Genomic DNA, 25,385 nt, shown 5'->3' on the forward strand with positions numbered 1-25,385 from the left:
TACTTGAGCAAGAAGTTTACCGATTGTAAGACTTGATACCCACCATTTCAAAAGTTGTGTTGTGCCTTAGTTTGGGCTACCATGAGGCTCAGGCAGTACATGTTATACCATACCACGTGGTTGATATCGAGGATGAATCCACTAAAATATTTTATGGAGTCTCATGCTCTGACTGATAGACTGGCTCAATTGTAGATGTTATTTGAGTTTGATATTGCCTATGTGAGCCTAAAGGCAATAAAAGGAAACGTCATATAAGACTTTCTTACAAGTTGTGTCTTGGATGACAACGAATCTCTAAACTTTAATTTCCCAGTTGAAGATTTGATGTGTATATCTATAGATGAAAAGAGCTCTGGGGTAACAAATCTTGGACCTTGTACTTTGAGAGAGCCTCTAAAGCTTTAGGAAATGGAATTGGGGCAGTGTTGATTTCCTTAGAGGAGATTTATTATCTTTTCACAAGCATATTAGAGTTCTTTTGTACTAAAAACATGGCCGAGTACGAAGCATGCATTATGGAGTTAAAAGCAACTATTGAAAAAAATGTCAAAATGCTCAAAGTTTACGGAGATTCCTCATTAGTAGTGTACCAACTAAGGGGAGAATGGGAAACGAAATACCCGAAGCTAGTCGAATATCAAAATTTGGTCTTTGAACTACCGAAAGAATTTGGGGATTTCACGTTCAGATATCTCCCCCGAGAGGACAATCAAATGGATGTAAGTATGTGAGACCCCTGCTCACTGCTATCACCTAGAAGAAGAAATAGATGGTCATCTATGGTACCACGACATCTTACAGTATATGTGATACCAGACATATCCTCTCGGAGCATCTGAAATTGACAAGAAAACAATCAGGAGAATGGCAGTCGAATACTTCCTTGATGGGGAAATCCTATACAGAAAGGGCAGTGACCAAGTTTTACTGAGATGTGTAGCTGCCAAAGAAGCGAAGAACGTGATGGGAGAAGTGCATGGTGAAACGTGCGGAACACATGCAAATGGTTTATCTATGACCATAAAGATTATGAGATATGGATACTATTGGGCCACGATGCATACAGATTGTGTCAATTACGTGAGAAAATGCCATAAATTCCATATATATGCGAATAAAATTCAAGCACCACCTTCACCTTTGCACGTCATGAGCTCACCCTGGTCATTCTCTATGTGGGCATGGACGTCATTGGGGTAATTACACTGAAAACTTCAAATGGGCATTAATTCATCTTAGTGGCAATCGATTACTTCACAAAGTGGGTAGAGGTTGCTTCCTATTCCAGTATCACGAGATCTACAGTTTGTATATTCATAAAGAGGTAAATAATATGTCGATATGGATTGCCAAAAAAATCATCACAGATAATGCTACTAATCTAAACAACAAGATGATGGATGAACTCTGTGCGCAGTTCAAGATAAGACATTCCAACTTTGTAATCTACCACCCAAAAATGAATGGGGCAGTAGAAGCAGCAAACAAGAACATTAAAATGATCGTTACAAAGACTATAGAGACTTACATAGATTGGCACGAGAAATTTCCCTTTGCCCTATATGGATATAGAATGAATGTGCGTACATTGAAGGGGAAACACCCTTCTCTCTGGTATACGGAACAGAGGCAATCGTACATATTGAGGTTGAAATTCCATCACTTCGAGTCTTAAAGGAAATAGAGTTGGATGAAGCAGAATGGATTCAATCTCTCTTTAATCAACAGAATCTTATTGAAGAGAAAATGATGAATGATATATGTCATGGACAAATGTACCAAAAGAGGATGATAAGAGCCCACTACAAGAAAGTAAGCCCAAGAGAGTTCTAAGAGGGGGATCTAGTATTGAAGAAGATTTTTCCAATCCAGAAAGATTTTCACGGAAAATGGATACCCAATTGGGAGGGGCCCTACGTTTTTCAAAAAGGCCTTCTCCGGGGAGCTTTAATTTTGGCAAAGATAGACGGAAGAGTACTGAAAAACCCAATAAATTCAGACTATGTCAAGAAATATTACGCCTAAAATAAAAAGAAAAAAAAAGAAAGAAAAAGAAAAAGGAAAGAAAATGAGAGGTTCAAGGTGAAAACCCGCAAAGGGCGTCTTGAAACCAATGAAGGATTTGAGTTGAAAACTTGAAAGGGTGGCTCAAATGCGTTTTGATATTAAGGCATCCGGCAAATAGACCCCCTTGAAAGACTGGTAGTTCGTGAATGACTTCACTTCTGCAAACAACTCTGCCACCTCGAGATCTTCCAGACAAAGGATCACCTCGAGACGCCAAATTAACTGATTCAGGAACACTTGTGCTAGAATTCATTATGTAATATAATTTTGCTTCCAGAATATCTGTTCAATTTTTTGAATGCCATGACTTTATGTAAAACTTATCTTTTATCAATAAATTTCACGATTATAATTTCAATCTTTAAATTATTCATTCATGCATGCCACAAGTATCCTAGCATAATCCAAATTCTAAAAAATTCTCAGTATTATTTTTTGATTAACCTGTAAAAATACTGGGAATCCAATGTCGTCCATTCGTTCGATATTTACACTAATTAAAGCAAGTAATATATGAAAAGGTGAGAGAAGAAGTGACAGCAGCCTGAATAACACATAAAATAATGAGAAAGATTACAAATCAGAAAAGGAGTCGGTGAGGACAAAGACTCGATGATGATAAAAGAGGGAAACAAAGGCTTACGAGACCTTAAACCCCAAAAACACAAAAATCACATCATGCGTACTCAAGCATTTATTGAATATGAGCATACACATTCATTTTACATCAAGTTTTGAATATTTGATAGGAATTCAAAGAGCCAACAAAGATTCATTTCACAACTTCAGCAAAGATTCAATCCATATCTTTCATGGATCGTAACAAATTTGAAGATCTTGAGGTCAATACCTTCGGGTACTTCAAACACCAAATCACTGGCACATGATAACCTTTTGCAGGTTTAAAAATCTTCAAAGAGAAGATGAACTGATCAACATTTCCAATGGAGAGTTCATAATGAGAAGAACTCACCCGAAAAAGGGAAAAGAAGTTCATAATGAGAATAGCTTGTTCAATTTATCACTCGATTCACGACATTTCGAATTAGTGGCGCCTCGCTTGAGGGATTAACATTTCAAATGGAGAGTTCATAATGAGAAGAACTCATCCGAAAGTGGGAGAAGAAGTTCATAATGAGAAGAGCTTGTTCGACCTATCGCTCGATTCACGATATTTTAAATCAGCGACGCCTCACTTTAGGGATTAACATTTCAAATGGAGAGTTCATAATGAGAAGAACTTATCCGAAAGAGGGAGAAGAGGTTCATAATGAGAAGAACTTGTTCGACCTATTGCTCGATTCACAATATTTTGAAGCAGCAATGTCTCGCTTGAGGGATTGATATTTCCATTGGAGAGTTCATAATGAGAGAATCTCCTCCGAAAGAGGGAGAGAAAGTTTATAATGAGAAGAACTTATTTGACCTATCACTCGATTCACGACATTTCGAATCAGTGACGCCTCGCTTAAGGGATTGACATTTTAAAATGGAGAGTTCATAATGAGAAGAACTCATCCGACAAAGGGAGAAGAAGTTCATAATGAGAAGAACTTGTTCGACCTATTGCTAGATTCACAATACTTCGAATCAGTAACACCTCACTTAAGGGATTAACATTTCCAAAAGAAAAATCACGATGAGAAGAATTTGTTTGACCTATCACTCGATTCACGATATTTTGAATCAGTGACGCCTTGCTTGAGGGATTAACATTTTCAAATGGAGAGTTCATAATGAGAAGAACTCATCCGATAAGGGGAGAAGAAGTTCATAATGAGAAGAACTTGTTTGACCTATTGCTAGATTCACAACACTTCGAATCAGTAACACCTCACTTAAGGGATCAACATTTTTAAAAGAAAAATCACGATGAGAAGAATTTGTTTGACCTATCACTCGATTCACGACATTTCGAATCAGTGACGCCTTGCTTGAGGGATTAACATTTTCAAATGGAGAGTTCATAATGAGAAGAACTCATCCGACAGGGGGAGAAGAAGTTCATAATGAGAAGAACTTATTTGACATATTGCTAGATTCACAACACTTCGAATCAGCAATACCTCACTAAATGGATCAACATTTCCAGAAGAAAAATCACAATGAGAAGAACCTGCGACTTGAAGAGCAAATATTGAGTCAAAATGGTGCTTTATTATCTTTACTTCATTCTCTTTCATAGCAATGAGCAAAGAAGAGCAATTGTAAGCTCCATTTTTCTAAAACCACCAGAAGCCCAAACCCCTTTTACATTTTACACCCCAAACCCAAATATTAAAACCAACCAAAATCAAACCCAAACAAAACCCAAACTAGTTAAAACCCTTAAACCCAAACCGGGCTCACCCGAATCCGACCCGACCCGGGTCTAACCCAACTGGGCAACCACCCACTATACCCAACCAAATCCTGTCATTTCCCCCCCAATCAGAAACCACCTGCTCCTGCCCCAATTAACCGTGCACATCGGCAGCAGCAAGCACTCCATGCCACCCTACAAAACAAGACACAAGCAACATAATAGAAATGATATTTTTTTTTATATGAAAATGGGTATTTAACCCAGCAAAAAATATGTAAACATGATTTTAAAAAATCTCTCAAAAACACTGTAACACTTGGTTCAAAAGCAATAAACAAGTAGTTTGAAGGTTTATTTTCTCTGTGTTTTTTTTTACATTTGAACATCATTTTTTATTTTTTTTTCTTTTCGTGTGTTTTTCTACTTTGAATCTCAGTAGTTTTTTATTTTCAAAACAAAATGTTGCTTTAGTTTCCCCTAAACACTAATAGATAGCAAATAACAGACCCAAAATAGTATTTTATTATTTCGAACATCAACCAAAAAACCACTATTCCATAATAAAAATAATACAAAAATAAAAAGGAGTAAATTCAAAATCTTACCTGGGTCGTCAGAGGGTCGTCGAAGTCCGGGTAGTCGAAAGGTTTTAGGCTATTTTTGGATAGTTCTAGGGTGTTTTCGGGTATTTTAATTCCTAAAATAGGCTCTAGGAGGATAGATCTAGGCTCGGGGAAGTTTTAGGTCGTTTTGGTTTTTCGACCACCATGTGTGGCGGCCAGAGGTGGGGCACGATTGTCGGCAGTGGGATGGTCGAAGGGAGAGGGAAGAGTTTCTCCCTTTTTTTTGTTTAGCGAGGAAATGAAAAAAAGATTTATTGGTATATATCGAGAAACTTAAGGGTCTAATTGTGTTAAGGCCCCTGAACCTTTGCTGTGTTTTTACAGTTTGGTCCTTGCAGGGACCAAAACTGCTATTTTATTTTTCTGCCATGCATGTTTTATTTTTTTTGTTTATTCACGTTTTAGTCTCTCAGGTTTAGCGTGTTTGTAAATTTTAGTCCAGTAGGGTTCGAATATATATTTTTCCCTTTTATTTGCCTATTTTTATTTATTTTAGTGAAATTTCTTTTTAGTCCCTCTAAGTTTGTTGTGTTTTTGCATTTTAGTCATGTGTAGTGACTATTTAATTTTTTTTAAAATGTATGTGGATTGATTCTATAATTTTATCATTTTATTTAACATACTACTTTTTAGGCTTAATAAAAATGAAAAATTACTCTTAGATCCCTGTATATTACGTGTGTTTTGTATTTTAGTCACTAATCTGTTTAGTTTTATTTTATTTTGAATTAAACTTTAATTTTCAATTTATATTAATTTAGCCCCTTTTTCATGTTTAATTTATTCCCTTTTAGTTTAGTAATTTCAAATTTATGCAATTAGGTCCTCATATTTAGGTTTATTTTATTATTTTATTTTTTTTATTTAAGTTTATTAAATGTTTCATTTTTTCCATAATGTAGATTCTTAGATTTAATTTAATATTCGAATCAAGCTTAGCAATTAGGACAACACTCTAGTTTAATTAGAGAGCAATTCGAGTCGAGTTTTCGCATAAGATGCCCGATTACTCGAATCGATTGCTCAATTCTAAAATTAATTAATAATTAATATTTTCTAAAAAAACTTTAAGTTTAATAATTTAGATAATAATTAGGTTTTTAATTAGCCCCCTAACTTTAGAAATTATCAATTTAGGTCCTTAGACTTTCAAATCTTTTAGAAATCGATATTTTTAGAACTTGACCTTTTTAGTCCTCGAACTTCGATCATGTTTATGTGACACTTTAAACTAGAAAAAAAAAACCTTAATTTACTTTTAGTTTAATTAGGATGAATAAAATTTTGTCAGTGCATTTTATTTATAAATCTAAGGCAATGTTCATTTATCAGGGAATTAATAGTTTATCTCTCGCAAGTATGCTCAGGGGGTGACTACTGATGATTCCCAAAATAAGTCGACATCATTTTCAAAACCACATTATGATTTTCTAAAAACGATGCAATATTCAATTATTAAGCACAATAGTTGATCTCTCGCGTTTATGTTAGGAGAGAATGCTATCGGCTTTAATAAATGAATACCATTTTCAATTGTGCATCCGTAATGATTTTCAAACTAAATAAAGATCGAACTCAAAATTTTCGATTTTAAATATAGGGTAATCAACTAAATAAAAACCACCCTTAACTGACTCTCGAACCCGATTTCTGGATTTTCGCAGACCTTAAAACTCAGTATTTTGATTAAAAAGAAAAAGAAAATGTTTTTATTAAAATCACCCGGTTTTTACGTTGTTCCAATCGCACCTTAAATGATTGGTGTCATAACCGGTTTTCGTCCGGGTACGAAAAATTTATTTGGCAGGAAAATTGATATGAATAAATGGTTTTGAAAATAATTTGAGAGTCGTCATCGGCCTTTTGGGTCAGGTAGGTCGAATACCTAAAAATTATTTTTTTAAAGAGTTTTAAGAAAACATCAATTAAAAAAATGAACTGATCTGCGTTTATAACCAAAAATTCGTTCTTTTTAATAATAAAAAGGGATTCGTGGTCTGTTACGTTTAGGGAAGGATTAGCACCCCTACAACGCCCAAAATTGGTACTTTTTAATTATAAATTGTCCCTATTATTAAAATTTAAAAATTCAAAATATATTTAATTTATAATCCTATTATTTCAAAATTATATAAAAAATATTTAAAAATATCGAAAAAGGACTTCTAGGTGCCTTAAGACAGCTCTTTTCTTTGATATTAATAAATATTAATTTGAATAAAATTAAATAATAATTTTTTATAATATTTAATTTTAAAATACCATAATAGGACATCCAGTTGTATTAAGACTGCCCTTTTCTTTGATATTGACAAATAAATGTTAAAATAATTTATTTTTAAAAAAAATAAATTATTATTTATTATATATATATTTATGACTACATAATAATAATAAAAATATTTAAATATATAAACAAGTAAAATTAAAACAAATAAAAATACAATTAGAACTATATATTTAAAAGCAATAAAATAAATAAAAAGATTTAAAATTAGTGACTACATTATAGTAAAATTAAATATCTAATTCATAATTAATCAAAATTATAGGGATTAAACATGCTATTTTCTTATTTATTAATTTAGTGACTAAAATAAAATTATATAAAATTCGGATATTAGAATAAAATAAATTAAAACATACTATTCAGATTAAGATATTAATTATTAAAATTATAGGACTAAATCTATTATTTACCCTAAATATATTATTTTAATACAAAGGACTAAAATAAATAAAATTAAAATTAAAGATCTGAATTAAAAGGATTATAAACTCGATTTAGTGACTAAAATATAAGAGATACAAGTTATAATGGCTGCGGACGGGATTTAACAATTAAAATTTGCACAAATAGTCCTTCCTGAAACGACGTCGTTCGGGAAGGCCTATTTAAGGTCTGAAACGGCTGGCCCGAAGGGCCAGCCTTCATTTCTCATTTTCTCCTCTCTCTCTCTTCTCTGAGAGAGAATTTTCTCTCTCGCTTCTCTCTAAAACAGAGAGAAGCCAGGTGGCCGGAATCATTTTTTTTACATTAAAACGTAGATCGGACCGTCCTAATGACGGTTCCGATGGTCTTTTCTTCTAAACGGCTCCCGATCGGAGTAGATCTAAAAAAATACCTTCGGTTTTCGAAGGTTTTTGGTGATGTCTAGAGGCCGGTGGTGACTCCGATCAAGGCGGTGGCTTTCACGGTAAGTCTCTCTTCTTCCTTTCCTTATTGTGTTGTGGGGTTTTCTTTTTTTTTTTTTTGTTCTCCGTTCTTCTTTTTTTTTTTTTGGCTACCTCTCTCTCCTTTTTTTTTTGCAGGTTAGGTGATGGCTTTATAGCCATCACCGGCGCTTATCTCGGACCGGTCCGAAAGGTGGAGTTCGGTGAGTCACCGAGCTATGTGGTGACTCACCCCATAGAGCTTGCGACGTGGGCGGCGGGTGTTGAAGCAGCAAAGCTTCTGGATTCTTCAGCGAGGCGGCGGCGTCGTGGCTGAAGTGGATTCGAGCATGTGGCAGCTGACCGTCGACGTGGGGCGGCTGGAGGCAGAGGCGGCTGCGGCGCTAGGGTTAGAAACCCTAGCTGAAACCCTAAATGTTTAGGGTTTTAGTTTGGTTTGGGCCAGTTGATTGGGGCTTTGATTTTTGGGCTTGTATTTATTATTATTATTTATATATTTAATATATTTAATAATAATAATAATATTTATAATAATAATAATTATAATAATAATAATAATAAATAAATCAAAATGGGTAAAAATTAGTATCTTCAGCTGCCCCTCTTTGCTCATTCTTGTGTTAACAAGAATAGGGCAAAGACGAAAAGATAATAAATTTTTTTTTATCCATTTGGCTTCACTTGATTATGATGGAGATGTTGAATAAATTCTTCTCTTTCTTCAGATGAGTTCTTCTCATTATGAACTTTCTGTTGGGGATGATGTTGACCTATTTCCTTATGTGATAGAGTCATTCAAAAGGTTAAATAAGCTCTTCTCATTATGAACTTCTTCTTTCTTTTTCAGATGAGTTCTTCTCATTATGAACTTTTTCTGGAAATGTTGATGCTAATCTATCTACTTCTGTGATAGAATTATGCAAAAGGTTGAACAAGCTCTTCTCATTGTGAACTTCTTCTTCTTCAGATGAGTTCTTCTCATTATGAACTTCTTTTTCTTCAGATGAATTCTTCTCATTATGAACTCTACCTGGCAATGTTGATCCATCAAATGATGAATTTAAACAAAAGGTTGAACAAATTCTTCTCATTATGAACTTATTCTTCCTTCTTCAGATGACGAATTCTTCTCATTATGAACTCTTCTTCTTCAGATGACGAGTTCTTCTGATTATGAACTCTATCTGGCAATGTTAATCCATCAATTGATGAATTTAAACAAAAGGTTGAACAAGTTCTTCTCATTATGAACTTCTTCTTCCTTCTTCAGATGAGTTCTTCTCATTATGAACTTTCTGGAAAAGCTGATCCATCAATTGATGAATTCAGGCAAAAGGTTGAACAAGTTCTTCTCATTATGAACTTCTTCTTCCTTCTTCAGATGAGTTCTTCTCATTATGAACTTTCTCTGGAAAAGCTGATCCATCAAGTGATGAATTCAGGCAAAAGGTTGAACAAATTCTTCTCATTATGAACTTCTTCTTCCTTCTTCAGATGCGTTCTTCTCATTATGAACTTCCTCTGGAAAGTTTGATCCATCAAGTGATGGTTTTGAACAAAAAGTTGAACAAATTCTTCTCATTATGAATTTATTCTTCTTCAGATGACGAGTTCTTCTCATTATGAACTCTACCTGGCAATGTTAATCCATCAAATGATGAATTTAAACAAAAGGTTGAACAAGTTCTTCTCATTATGAACTTCTTCTTCCTTCTTCAGATGAGTTCTTCTCATTATGAACTTTCTCTGGAAAAGCTGATCCATCAATTGATGAATTCAGGCAAAAGGTTGAACAAGTTCTTCTCATTATGAACTTCTTCTTCCTTCTTCAGATGAGTTCTTCTCATTATGAACTTTCTCTGGAAAAGCTGATCCATCAAGTGATGAATTTAGGCAAAAGGTTGAACAAATTCTTCTCATTATGAACTTCTTCTTCCTTCTTCAGATGAGTTCTTCTCATTATGAACTTTCTCTGGAAATGTTGATCCATTGTTATGGATTTAAAATCTTTGCTAAAATCCTTGAAATTCCTGTTAAAAATTCAACATGGATAAAAATGAATGAAAATGCACCTATTTTTGCAAATACCTAAATATGATGCATGAATGTTAAGTTATTTGATTTCAGATTGGTGAATTGAGTGTTTCTTCAATTGTAAAAACCCAATAGATCTTTCTTCAAATCAGAGAATCTATCATCTTTGATAAATGTAAGTGTAGATATAATGTCACAAAACCTCTTGAGAATAAAACTCAATAGTATAGGCTCTTGAAAAGCTTGCATTCATGCAACATGTTGATTATGATAACAACTCATCTGATTATGAAGTGACCTTTTCAGATGATTTCACAGATATCGATAGTTCTTTTAATATCGAGAAATCTTGAATTCTGATTCTGATGAGGAGAATAAACTGTTATACTTGACAAAAATGGAATTCTCAGAGGTTGAAGCTTCAATAGCCCTGGAGAAATGTGGTCCAGATTCATCAATTGCAGAATTGACAAATTTTATATGTACTGCTCAAATGGCTAAGGTTACTGACACATTTCTTCCGGTAAAAGATGGGAAGCCATTATGCGATGATCCCCATTACAAGAAAAGGCGAAATTTGGGCTATGATTTTTGGGAAAGGAATAAACAGAAGAAGCTTGAAAAGAAGCTTCTTAATGAAGACGATCATGTAGTTCATCTTTTAATTCCAATGATTGGTTCTGTAGTTCCTACCAAACCAGATCAAATAACTCAAAGAACACTTCCAGAAGATGCTATTGAGTCTCCTTATTTCTACTATGAGCAAATTCATCTTTCAAATCCAATGATTGGTTCTGTGGTTTCATATCAAACCAGATCAAATAACTCAAAGAACACTTCCAGAAGATGCTATTGAGTCTTCTTATTTCTACTATGAGCAAATTCATCTTTCAAATTTAATGATTGGTTCTGTGGTTTCATACCAAACCAGATCAGATAACTCAAAGAACACTTCCATAAGATGCTATTAGCACATTTATCTTTTAAATTCAATGATTGGTTTTACCAAACCAGATCAGATAACTTAAAGAACACTTCCAGAAGATGCTATGAGCACATTCCTCTTCCAAATTTAATGATTAATTTTACCAAATCAGATCAGATAACTCAAAGAACACTTCCAGAAGATGCTATGAGCACATGGCATTTGTTCCAGTTAATGTTTGGACTGGGATATCACAGTACTTATTCTATGTAAAGCCAAAATTTGTAGATTCGAAGCATTTTCATGCTACTACACTGAAAAGGGCTATATTCATAATTCTGCCAATTAATAACAGATTTCTCTTATTCTGTTTCCTCCATGTGTTGATGCTTTTCCATTGACAAAGAAATGATAGCCTTCTTGGAATCCAAGAACAAAGTTGAACTATTTATAAACATGTACAGGAAGTGCCAAATTGACAGAAAGGATCTGTAAGGCTCTTGAAGCTTATGACAAAGAGCCACATTCGAGTGTCCAGAAGTATGTTCTTGATGAGTGCTGAAAATAGAATCTAGTATGGGTTGGAAGGAATAAAGTTGCTCCACTTGAACCTGATGAGGTGGAAATGCTTCTAGGTTTCCTTAAAACCATACACAAGGATCTGTATAGAGACATGTTTCCCAGTGATATCAATGTCTTGTTTCTTTTTGCTGGAATCAGTGCTAAAGAGGTCGCCTTCTACTGTCTTAGTATATCTTTGAAAACAGATGTGCAAGAACTGAATGATGATCGGTTGGAGCAATTGATGAATAGATTTGGCGGATTCGACCTTGTTGTCGGTAGCATCCCGTGTAACAATCTTGATGGAAGCAATAAACATCATCATGATGAACTAGAAGATTTTTATTGGTGCATTTTCTTGCAATGACTGCTACGACAGCTGTCTCTTCTGCTGTTCCAATATATCCCATTCTTTTCAAATCATGGAACGATTTAGTTAACAGTAAAACTGGTCATCTTCAACTTTTGAAATATTGTAACCAATGTTTCCCTATATATCCATAGTGCAAATAATGACTTGTTCATGGATTTATGATGATGATGATTGGTTTACTTTGTATTCCATGCATTTAAAAGTATTAACATAAAGTGATATTCAGAAATCTTCAACTTATTTCAAAATTATGTTAATTCATAGAAGAATAAATTGAATTTTCGAAAATAAATTGAATCTCAAATAAATTGAACTTGAAATAGATAGAATTTTTATCAATAAATTATGTTAATTCATAGAAGAATAAATTGAATTTTCGAAAATAAATTGAATCTCAAATAAATTGAACTTGAAATAGATAGAATTGTATTCAAAGTTATGACAAACATAAGATTGATAAAAATTCAAATGTCTCAACAAATTATTAGCATAAGTATTTCTAAATTAATCAAGTTGACACAATTTAGAGAAATGATGTAAGCTTTTGTCTGGAAGATCTCAAACGTTGTCAAAATGCTTGTAGCTGTGAAGTTTCTCCCAAACTGTCAAAATCTTAAGAGGGTTCAATTGCCAGATGCCTAATATCAACCTGCATTTGAGCCGCCTTTTCAGGTTTTCAACTCAAATCCTTCCTCTGGTTACAAGATGCCCTTTGCGGGTTTTCATCTTGAACTCCCTTTTTTCTTTTTTTTCCATTTTTTTTCTTTCTTTCTTTTTCTCTTCAAGCATAATATTTCTTGACAGAATCCGAGTTTATTGGATTTCTCAGAATTTTTCCATCCATTTCTACCAAGATCAACGCTCCTCCGGAAAAGGCCTTTTTCACAACGTACGGTCCTTCCCAATTAGGCATCCATTTCCCACGGAAATCTTTATGTATAGGCAAGATCTTTTTTAGTACTGTATCACCCTCTTGGAATTCTCTTAGATGTACTTTCTTGTCATGAGACTTCATCATCCGTTTCTGATACATTTGTCCATGGCAAATAGCTTTCAATCTTTTCTCCTCAACCAGGTTCAATTGATCAACTCTAGCTTGGATCCATTCAGATTCATCTAATTTTGTTTCTCTCAATATTCGAAGAGATGGAATCTCAACTTCAATTGGTAAGACTGCTTCCATCCCATAGACTAAAGAAAACGGTGTTGCCCCAGTAGATGTTCGAACAGTAGTTCGGTATGCATATAAAGCAAAAGGTAACTTCTCGTGCCAATCTTTGTAAGTTTCAGTGGTCTTTGTAATGATTCTCTTGATGTTCTTATTTGCTGCTTCAACTGCCCCATTCATCTTTGGACGATATGCCACTGAGTTTGCATGTTTGATCTTAAACTGTGCACAAAGTTCGGTCATCATTTTGTTGTTCAGGTTCAGAGCATTATCTGTAATGATCCTTTCTGGTAGGCCATACCGGCAAACTATCTCTTTCTTTATGAATTTGCAGACTGTGGACCTCTTAATATTGGCATATGAAGTAGCTTCAACCCATTTGGTAAAATAATCAATTGCCACAAGGATGAAACAATGTCCATTCGATGCTTTTGGTGTGATTGCACCAATGACATCTATTCCCCACATAGAAAATGGCCAGGGTGTTGTCATTACATGTAAAGGAGATGGGGGTACATGAATCTTGTCTGCATATATCTGGCATTTATGACATTTCCTTGCATAATCAATACAATCTGTGTGCATGGTAGCCCAATAGTATCCATATCTCATTATTTTTCTGGCCATGGAAAGACCATTTGCATGTGTTCCACATATTCCACTGTGTACTTCTTCAATTATGCTTCTACTTCGCTGGTATTTAAACATCTCAATAGCATTTGATCATTGCTTCTTCTATACATAATCTCTCCATCAAGAAAATATCCAGCAGCCATTCTTCTCAAGGTTCTTTTATCAATTTCCGATGCATTTGGTGGATAACTTTGATTTTTGATATATTGCAAAATATCATGATACCATGGTTTACCATCTACCTCTTCTTCCACACTATAACAATGTGCAGGAATTTCATATACTTGCATTTGATTGGCATCATATCAACTTTCTTAGTTGCCTGAAACATAGCAGCTAATGTAGCCAAAGCATCTGCCATTTGATTTTCTTCTCGAGGGAGATAATTGAAGGTAACTCTCTCAAATTCTTTCACTAATTCGAGGGTAAATTTTCGATATTCCAACAATTTAGGATCTTTTGTTTCCCATTCTCCTCGCAATTGATACACCACTAACGATGAATCTCCATATATTTTGAGACATTTGATTTTTCTTTCTATAGCTGCTTTCAATCCCATGACACAAGCTTCATATTCCGCCATGTTATTGGTGCAAAAGAACTCCAGTCTACTTGTAAAGGGATAATAAATATTTTCTGGAGAAATTAACACTGCCCCGATTCCTCGTCCCAAAGCATTAGATGCTCCGTCAAAGTAAAGCTTCCAAAATGCAGATGCATCATTTGTTCTGGCTTCTTCATTCATGGATATGCACAACAAATCTTCATCGGGAAAATTGAAGTTCAAAGGCTGATAATCATTTGATACACGACTGGCCAGAAAATCAGCTATTACACTTCCTTTTATTGCTTTTTGGTTGACATATACAATATCAAACTCAGATAATAACATCTGCCATCTAGCCATTCTGCCTGTCAAAGCTGGTGATTCCATTAAGAATTTCAAAGGATCAAGTTTTGATATCAACCAAGTAGTATGGTATAACATATATTGTCTGAGTCTTCGAGTAGTCCACATCAAGGCACAACATAATTTTTGTATTGGTGGATATCGAATTTCACAATCAGTAAATTTTTTACTCAGATAATAAATAGCTTTTTCTTTCCTTCCAGATTCATCATGCTGTCCTAGTACACATCCCATCGAATTTTCGAAGACCGTCAAGTAGAGAATTAACGGTCTATCATGCATTGGTGATACTAAAATGGGGGCATTGGATAAATATTTCTTAATAATATCCAAAGTTTCTTGACATTCTTCATTCCAGACTTCAGGATTGTTCTTTCGAAGTAATTTGAACACTGGATCACATTTGTCAGTTAATTGAGAAATGAACCGAGATATATAATTTAATCTTCCCAAAAAGCCTCGAACTTCTTTTTTTGTATTGGGTGGTGGGAGATTTTGAATTGCTTTTACTTTATCTGGATCAATCTCAATTCCTTTTTTGCTGACCACAAATCCCAAAAGTTTCCCAGAAGTTACCCCAAAAGTGCATTTTGCGGGGTTGAGCTTTAATTGATACTTTCTCAATCTCTGGAAAAGCTTTCTCAGGTTTTGAATATGTTCTTCTTCAGTTCGGGATTTGGCAATCATGTCATCCACGTATACTTCAATCTCTTTGTGCATCATGTCATGAAACAAAGTTACCATGGCTCTTTGATACGTTGCCCCTGTATTTTTCAATCCAAATGGCATCACTTTGTAGCAGAATGTGCCCCACATGGTTACAAATGTTGTTTTTCCATGTCTTCAGGATTCATTTTTATCTGATTATATCCTAAAAATCCATCCATAAAAGAAAACCATGCGTGTCCTGCAGTATTGTCCACCAATGTGTCTATGTGGGGTAATGGAAAGCTATCTTTCGGACTAGCTTTGTTGAGATCTCTGTAATCCACACACATTCGAACTTTTCCATTTTTCTTGGGTACGGGAACAATGTTGGCTACCCATTCTGGGTATTTAGCTGCCTGTAGGAAACCTGCATTGATCTGTTTCATCACTTCCTCTTTGATCTGCAACAACATTTCTGGCCTCATTCGTCTGAGCTTTTGTTGGACCGGTTTATATTCTGGATTGATTGGAAGCTTGTGTATCACTATATATGTGCTTAAACCAGGCATATCTTGATAAGACCAGGAAAAGATATCTTTGAACTCTTGAAGGAGATTTATCAATTCTTGTTTTATCTGGATTGTCAGAGTAGTACCAATTTTCACCTCTTTCATTTCTTTATCTGTTCCCAAATTCACATTCTCAATCTCTTCTTTATGGGGTAGAATTTGTTTGTCTTCTTTTTCTACCAATCTTAATAGTTCAGTAGGCACATCACATTCCAGTTCATACTCACACCCATTGATTTCTTCCAGACATATGGGTTGCTCTAAATTAATCTCTTGATTAAATTTAGGAATAAACATGCTATTAACATGGTGACACCTGCAAATTTAAGTCGGACATATTTCCGAAAGAATATAGTAAATTTATGAAATAAATAAATGTAAAAATGTAAGAAAATGTAAAGAATGATTTCCATCTGAAAATTTTAAAGAAAATTTCTTATATTTAACATAATTTCCTTTACAAGATAACAAAAAGTTTTCATATTTTTGAGCTAAACATAAAGATTAGTTCTGAATATTACTCTGCGTTAATATTAAAAACTATAGGAAGATCTTCAGTGGTCCAATTGTTGAGTGTTTCTCCAGGAAAACATGGGCGAATCCTATCCAAGTATTTGCCAGTCTTGTTGTCATTCATGATCATGTTGATAAATAATCCATTCATAGCTTCTTCAACTATGTTTTGATCTTTCGTCAACTTTTCTTCTTTAAAGGCTTCAACAAGCTGCTGTTCTACATTAATTGTTCCCCTGATCTGAATGTGGTCTTCAACTGTGGGAAAAACATGTGTTCCCAAAGGATTTCTTTCCCTTTTCAACCTTGCCTTTCTGTCTTCACATCTTCTTTTCATCTCTTTGTTCTTTTGCTGAAAATTGGGCTTAAATCCAAGCCCAAAACGATCTTTCTTCATCTGTATATTTATAGGAACCGAAATCCCTTGAAGACTCTTTCCTAAACCTTTCCCAGCTTTAGCTCTGATGCCTAAAGTTTGTCATACCGTCATCTTGGTGCAATCAGATAATCTGGGATATGGAATTTTGCTTCCTTCTGCAATAAAGGTTGCATTGACAAATTCAAGGGCTCGGAAAGAGCATTCAAGTGCATCATCATTGGTTTCAATATATGGAACATCACTTGTTATAGACGCAATGATTTCTTCTTCAGCTCCTACGCATATTAGTTGTCCATCAACAACAAATTTCAATTTCTGATGTAATGAAGAAGGAACGGCTCCTGCTGAATGAATCCATGGCCTCCCTAATAAACAATTATATGTATGGTGGATGTCCATCACCACAAAGTCAATATTGTACACGACTGGTCCAATTAACAACGGTATTTCCATTTTCCCGAGCACCTCTTTTTGAGTACCATCAAAGGCTCGCACTACATTCTGATAACTCTTCATGTGTGATTGATCCACAGGCATTCTTTGAAGTGTGACTAGAGGCATCAAGTTGAGAGCAGATCCATTGTCAATCAATACTCCTGGCAACACATGACCATGACAATGTGTCGTGATGTTCAAAGCTTTTACTGACCCCATTCCGCCTTCCGGTATTTCATCAATAGATCAAGAATAGAAATTCTCGCTTGTTGTTTTGTTCAACCACACTATACTCACTATGTTTCAGGAATTTCAAAAATTCTTGGGCTTGTTTTTCTGTCACAGGCTCATTGAATGCTGGAGGGGATTCATCATCAAATACCTTATGAGGTATTGCCATGGCTTTTCCTTTTGCTTTCACTTGTTCTGAAGCATTGGATGTTTTGGGAGAGTAACATCTCCCACTTCTTGTAAAGAACCCGACTTCGCTTACTGCTTCAGACGTCGATGTTGTACCCAAACTCTGTATTTTCTCTTCTGTTTTTTCTAGAGAAACAGATCCTCCTACCATTGAAACATTGGTAGTATAATTCCAAGGTACCCTGCGGGTATCTTTGTATGGAAATGGTAGAGGAGTGGTGATAACTACTTTCGGCTTTATTGGTGTAGGAATCACCGTAGATGATTTCACATTAATGATCACAGGATCATTTATTCTTTGACTAGGTTTAGAATCCTCTGATGAGCAAACATCATCTTCTTTTTTTCCTGGTTCTTCTTCAAAGAGTTCTATTTCTCTGTTGTTCATCAATTTTTGCACCAAATCCCTAAACTCAGGACATAGTTGAATTTTATGCCCCTTCTCTTGATGATATTCACAATAATTCTTGCCTTCATTCTGCTTTGGCCTGAATTGTTGTGGAATTATACCGGCTAAAGAGAGTTGTTGGAATACCCAAACAAAAGGAGATTTAATTTCAGAAATGTCAATTTTTGCTTTCTTTCTGTTCTCTTCCTGAATTGCATTCACGTTTTTATCTCCATGATTTGGCAATGGATGATTTGATGCAGATGGTGTATTGAATTCCAACTTTCCAGTGTTGATCAAATTTTGAACCACCCTTTTGAATGCCAAACAGTTTTCAATAGAATGACCCGTAATTCCTTCATGGTAAACACAGTGTGCCTTTGTATCATACCAAGGAGGGAATGGTGGTTGCATGGGAACCAAAGGATAGGGCCGTATGACATCTGCTTTTAACAGCGAATCATAGATCTCAGCATATGGTACTGGTAAAGGTGTAAAATACAACCTTTCATTTTCCTTTCGAGATCCTCTGGACTCTGCTCGATTAGTGTTTGTTTCCTCTTTCTTAACCCTTGGCTGGGTTATTGTAACACTTTTCGATGAATCCTTGTTGTAAGAGTTTGCATTGTTAACTTCATTCTCTTTTTTTCGGTACATAGGTCTTTGGAACTAGACCCCTCATTTGATTCAATTTTGCCACTTTTTAAGACATTTTCAATGAGTTCTCCAGAAATGACCAAATCTGCAAAATTTCTGGTTGCATTCCCCATTAGATGATTTAAATAAGGAGCTTTCAATGTATGGACAAATATTATTGTGGCCTCTTTTTCTGACAAAGGTGGTTGAACTTGGGCTGCTGTGTCACGCCATCTCTCAGCATACTGTCTGAACGTTTCGTTATTCTTTTTCTCCAAATTTTGGAGAGTCCATCTATCAGGTACCATGTCTGTTACATGGCGGTATTGCTCTAGGAATGCTTTAGCCAGATCTTTCCAAGATCTAATGTTGGCTTTGGTCAATTGAGTATACCATTTTAAGGCTGGTCCTGTCAAACTATCCTGAAAGCAGTGAATTAACAATTTCTCGTCCTTCACATATCCTGCCATTCTTCGACAAAACATAGTAATGTGGGATGAAGGGCATGTAGTACCGTCATATTTATCAAATTCGGGAGCTTTGAACTTGATGGGGAGGATTAAGTCTGGAACCAAACTCAACTCACTAGCGTCAAACCCATAAAATGATTCAGTTATTTCCACGGATTTCATTCGTTCTTCTAAGCTCTTGATCTGTCTGGTCAATTCTTCATTTACTTTTTCTTTCTCATTCAGCTCATTCAAATCTGGATTAAATGCTCAGTATTAAGATCCCTGTTTTCACATCTGATATAAGCGGATTTTTGCTTGAAGATGCAGGATCCACTTGTCTATTTTCATGTGGTTTGGCTTCTTGAAATGCTGATGTACGAGCATTTATTTGTATAGGTGTAGTACCAGAGTGATAAATTGGTTCTGGTGGAAAACCTAGAGGATACATAGGTTCTTGGTCGAAAGATACAGGATTTTCATGCATTTTTCCAATGATAGCCTGCCTTTTAAACATGTCCTCTATTTTCTGCATCATGTTGTCTTGTGAATTTGCAATACTGTCTTCAATTTTTTCCAGCTTCATTCTCATTTCTGCTTGTTCTTTATTATGATGTTCCTCAATACGTTGTATTTTATCCTCCATAATTCTCTTAGTAGCTTGTCTAGTACCGTAGTGATGTTGTATTTCTCTTTTGGCCAGAATAACTGCGATTGAAAAATCTTTTAATATTATTTTTTCCAAATTTTAATTAATGAATTTTATCTTAATAATAAAAATTATACATAAAGAAAATCATGAAATGAATAATGAATGTATGCAAAATGCATGTATACAAAAAGGTATTGATCCAAAAAGTTAATTGTCATAGAACAACTTTCATCGGCATACAAAAGTTTCTTTATAATAGTTCATAACTACAGATAAGGCGTAGCTTTCCTATTAAACTCTATAATTTCTTTCATTAACCATGACACCTTCTTTCCGCACTTAGAAACTGGATCAACGTGATGCTCAATTATTTTGGCTTCAACAGCTAGTTCCCCAACATATCTAGCAACTTCGCTCATTTGTACCATGGCCTCGAACACCATATTACTTCTTTCTTCGCTTCTTTCAACATAGAAATCAGTTGACTTTTGCCATTGTTCATTCGTTCCTTCAAGAGTTTGCTCTAACTCAGTGATTCTGACTTGACAATTGTACAGAATTTTTTCAAGATCTCTAATGCGTCTTCGCAGTGAAGCACTTTCCTCATTACTTTCTTTGACATCATTAGGTCCTAGACGAACCTTTTCTTGAAATAATGATTCTTCAAGTTGAAAAATGTAAGCGTTAAACTCTGAGTTTTTGTTTCTAGACTGATCCAGATCTTCTTCAAGTTTTGTTCGTGCTTCTTGCGTTCTTTGATTAATCTTCTGGATTTGAACATTCTTGTTTCTGCATCTTTGCATCCAATTACTAGCCACTTCTTGCTCTATCTCAAGTTTGGTGTTGAAATTCTTTCTTTCCAGCTCCCATTTTTCTTTTTCAACATTGAATTCTTCAATCTTTTGGCCCCTGACTTCAAGTTCAGCAATCAGCTGGTTCATTTCAGATTCAAATCCCTGGAACATGATATTTTTCTCACCTTCAAATTTATCAAAGATTTCATTCTTCATTTCTTCTAAATCTTTGGCTCGATCCCTTTCTCTTTGCATTTCATTCATGATCTCGCGGTGTTCAGCCTTGTGTTTATAATTTTCTCTCTTCTGTCAACCTCAAAATCTTCCATTTTTTGCTTTCCTTTCTCAAGGCTTTTGAGTAGACGGCTATTCTTTCCTTTCAGATCTTCAACTCGACTTTTCTCGATGTTCAATTCTCTGGTCATCTGTACCGTCGATTGGCTTGGTCCTGATGCTTTCCGGGATTTATATAACTCTTGGTAATTTTTCTTTAATGCTCTAAATTCACCATCAAATTTTTCTTTGTTTTCTCTCAACATTGCACATTGTGATGAATGAAAGTCAATATCAACACCCAACATAGCTTTATCTCGTCTCATTTGCTCTAATTCTCTTGACCAGCCTTCTCTTTCTGCTTCAAACTCAGTTCTCAAGATTTCAATCTCTGATGGAACCACCTTAATGCGATCTTCCATAGAGATATCCTCATTTTGATCTAGTAGAGGAATATTTTCATTTTTCCTGACATATCTCCATTCCTCATAATCAGGAGTTAGCATTTCTTTTGCTGCTTTAGCTCGGATACAAAAAGTTGTTTTCCAAGCTGTAACGGCTTCCATGATATTTCTTTTAATTTTTGCTATGGAATGCGAACTCAGATGAATGTAATCCAGCGGTGACAGGTACAAATTGACGACCTTCATACTGTCTTATGACCAGAAGTGGTGCATATCCAATTCATCCCCATAATCCGAGCAGCATTATCCAATTGTAATCACCACATTTGTAAAAGAATTCCCTTTGGATTTGCCACGGGGCTCACCAAACAACATCATTACTTTGCAGATTTCGAAAAGCATTAATCCACATATCTTTCTTAATTTCTTTCGGCCATTCTTGCTCCAGAAATTCTTTTAATGGTGAGTAATCCGTATTAAAGCTTCGGTATGAAACCTTTTCTGTCTTCCAGAAATGGCTACGGACCCAAACATATAACAACTGGGTACACCCTGAGAATCGTCCACCTCCTAACTTTCTACAAGCATTTAACGATCTGAAAGTCTCTGCTAGAATTGCAGAAACATGATTAATCTTTTTCGGTAGCTGTTCAAACAAATCTACCACTGCAGCTTCAACATATCCCAATACTTTTGGGAAGATGACCATACCATATATACCCAGAGCAAATACATCGAATCGTACTTTAGTATCTGGATGACTCTGAATAAGTTCTTTAATGTTGGTCCAAGCAATGCCTTCGCTTTCGCCTTTTTGTTTTGTACGGGATGCCACCCATTCTTCTCGTACCCCGGCAATCTTTGCTAATTTAACTCGAAAGGGTTGAGTTTTAATTGACTTTGAATAGATTCGATTCTCCAAAGCCCCTTCGATATGTAGCAAAGTTGTGTACTCTTCAATAGTAGGGACCAAGTCCTCTTTATTGAGAGTGAAGCAATTGTACCCTGGATTCCAGAATTGAATTAGGGCTCTGAGTAATTCATCATCAACTTCGACATAGAGCAAATATGGGATGTCTCCGTAAGTCTGATAAAACTGCAATTTTTTGTTTAAATCCCAACTTTCCCAAATGCTTCGCAAATCTTGCATATCATTTATTTTTAGCGAAACTGGAGCATAACTGGCCAAGTCAGATACATAATCATCCTGCAGACTGTCTCCTTCTTGTCTTTGTAAGTCCTCAGCCCACTGTCTTACTTCTGAGTTTAGAATTACTTGACTTGAACACTTTTTATCCATGGATGAAGGCTTTCCAATGAGACAATTAACACAAGGATCAATGCCTTTTATCCTGTATGATGCTATGCAAACAGAAAAGATAAAGAACACACAAAAAGAAATGAATTAGTTTACATAATAAAGAAATTTAATAATAACATTTACCTAAATATTATTATTTAAACATGCTTTTTCATAATTTAAATAATTTAAATATACATGTAATTTAATCAGAAAAAAAAATAAATTAACAGTAAAATTAGAATTCATTTCTCTGTGTGTACACCTATTTTGGATAAAATTTCAGCATGACTTCGGATCGGAAGAGTTTCTAGGGTTTATTATATGCAGGGTTTCAGATCTAAGAATATAGGTACCCGAATTGTCCTTGTTAGTGCCCCTTGGGTTGCTAACCCTCAATCCTAATCCATCACAGACTAAAATGGATCGAGTTCAATTTGAGGGGATATATTTCTCTATGCCTGACACGGAGAATAAATTCTCACGAAGACATAGAGCATATGAACCCCGAAAGTTACTTGCTAGGTCTGACACGGAGAATAAATTCTCACGAAGACGTCACTTTCACTCCCACTTAAAAGGGACAAACTCAATTATAGAGCTTTATGTTATGCAATGCAAGTGTTGTGTGTGAGGAGAAATGTTCAAACCTCTGACAGAAAAATAAATAATGAAATAAAATACTTGCAAATAAAAATGAAATATTAATAAGAAAATATATACATACTATGAAAATAATAAATATATAAAATATTTGAAAAGAAAAAATTGTAAATTAAATATAAATTTTAATTTATAGAGACAATTTATAATTGATTTTAAAAGTTTGACAATGTCCCCAGCGGAGTCGCCAAGCTGTCGTAACCGGTTTTCGTCCGGGTACGAAAAAATTTATTTGGCAGGAAATATGATATGAATAAATGGTTTTGAAAATAATTTGAGAGTCGCCATCGGCCTTTTGGGTCAGGTAGGTCGAATACCTAAAATTATTTTTTTTAAAAGAGTTTTAAGAAACATCAATTAAAAAAATGAACTGATCTGCGTTTATAACCAAAAATTCGTTCTTTTTAATAATAAAAAGGGATTCGTGGTATGTTACGTTTAGGGAAGGATTAGCACCCCTACAACGCCCAAAATTGGTACTTTTAATTATAAATTGTCCCTATTATTAAAATTTAAAAATTCAAAATATATTTAATTTATAATCCTATTATTTCAAATTATATAAAAATATTTAAAAATATCGAAAAAGGACTTCTAGGTGCCTTAAGACAGCTCTTTTCTTTGATATTAATAAATATTAATTTGAATAAAATTAATAATAATTTTTTATAATATTTAATTTTAAAATACCATAATAGGACATCCAGTTGTATAAGACTGCCCTTTCTTTGATATTGACAAATAAATGTTAAAATAATTTATTTTTTAAAAAATAAATTATTATTATATATATATTTATGACTACATAATAATAAAAAATATTTAAATATATAAACAAGTAAAATTAAAACAAATAAAAATACAATTAGAACTATATATTTAAAAGCAATAAAATAAATGAAAAGATTTAAAATTAGTGACTACATTATAGTAAAATTAAAATTAATATTAATTCATAATTAATCAAAATTATAGGGATTAAACATGCTATTTCTTATTTATTAATTTAGTGACTAAAAAAAATTATATAAAATTCGGATATTAGAATAAATAAATTAAAACATACTATTCAGATTAAGATATTAATTATTAAAATTATAGGACTAAATCTGTTATTTACCCTAAATATATTATTTTAATACAAAGGACTAAAATAAATAAAATTAAAATTAAAGATCTGAATTAAAAGGATTATAAACTCGATTTAGTGACTAAAATATAAGATACAAGTTATAATGGCTGCGGACGGGATTTAACAATTAAAATTTGCACAAATAGTCCTTCCCGAAACGACGTCGTTCGGGAAGGCCTATTTAAGGTCTGAAACGGCTGGGCTCCGACCACCGCTGCCGGCCACCGTTAATGGTGGCCGGAAATTACAAAAATACACCAAAATATAGATCGGGACGATCTAAAACCGTTTCCGATGTTCTTTTTCCTTAAAAAGCTCCCAATCGGAGCAAATCTACAAAAGTACCTTCGGTTTTCGTTGTATCCGGGGACGGTTGGGGTTCTCCGATGACAGAGTAAGTTTCTTTCCTCTCTTCTCTCCTTTTTTTTTCTTGCTGCGTTGTTGTTGATTGCTGGTTGTGGGTTATTTGTTCTTTGTTTTTGTATCTTTTCTATCTGTTTCTGTCTCTCTCTCCGTCTCCGTTCTTCTTTTTTCGTAGATGGGGTGATGGCTTTATAGCCATCACCGGTGTGGCCATCGGACCGGTCTGAAGGGTGAAAAGTTCGGTTAGTCACCAAAGCTATGCTGGTGACTCACCATAGAGGCGACGTGGACGGTCGGGGTTGTGGCAGCAGAGCTTCTGGAGGCTTCTTCGGGGTGGCTTCGTGGCATTGGTGGAGCGTAGGCAACGGACGTGTGGCCTTCTGGAACCAACGACGGTGGCTGAGGACTTCAGAGGCGGCTGGAAACCCTTGAGGCGGCGGCGGCGCATGGGGCTAGGGTTAGAAAACCCTAACTGAAACCCTAAATATTTTAGGGTTTCTATCTGGTTTGGGCTTGTAATATGGGCCTGATTATTGGGCTATGGGTTTTGTAATATTAATAAATAATATATATTAATAATAATAATAATTA

At 34.7% G+C, this 25,385-nt stretch overlaps 1 pseudogene; it reads right to left on the reverse strand.

The window, feature by feature from the left end:
• Positions 1-2,151: 2,151 nt before the first annotated feature.
• Positions 2,152-15,774, reverse strand: LOC120203846 (annotated as a pseudogene).
• Positions 15,775-25,385: the final 9,611 nt, after the last annotated feature.

Source organism: Hibiscus syriacus, unplaced genomic scaffold (genome assembly GCF_006381635.1).
Source record: "Hibiscus syriacus cultivar Baekdansim isolate YM2019G1 unplaced genomic scaffold, ASM638163v2 tig00010271_pilon, whole genome shotgun sequence".
NCBI lineage: Eukaryota > Viridiplantae > Streptophyta > Magnoliopsida > Malvales > Malvaceae > Hibiscus > Hibiscus syriacus.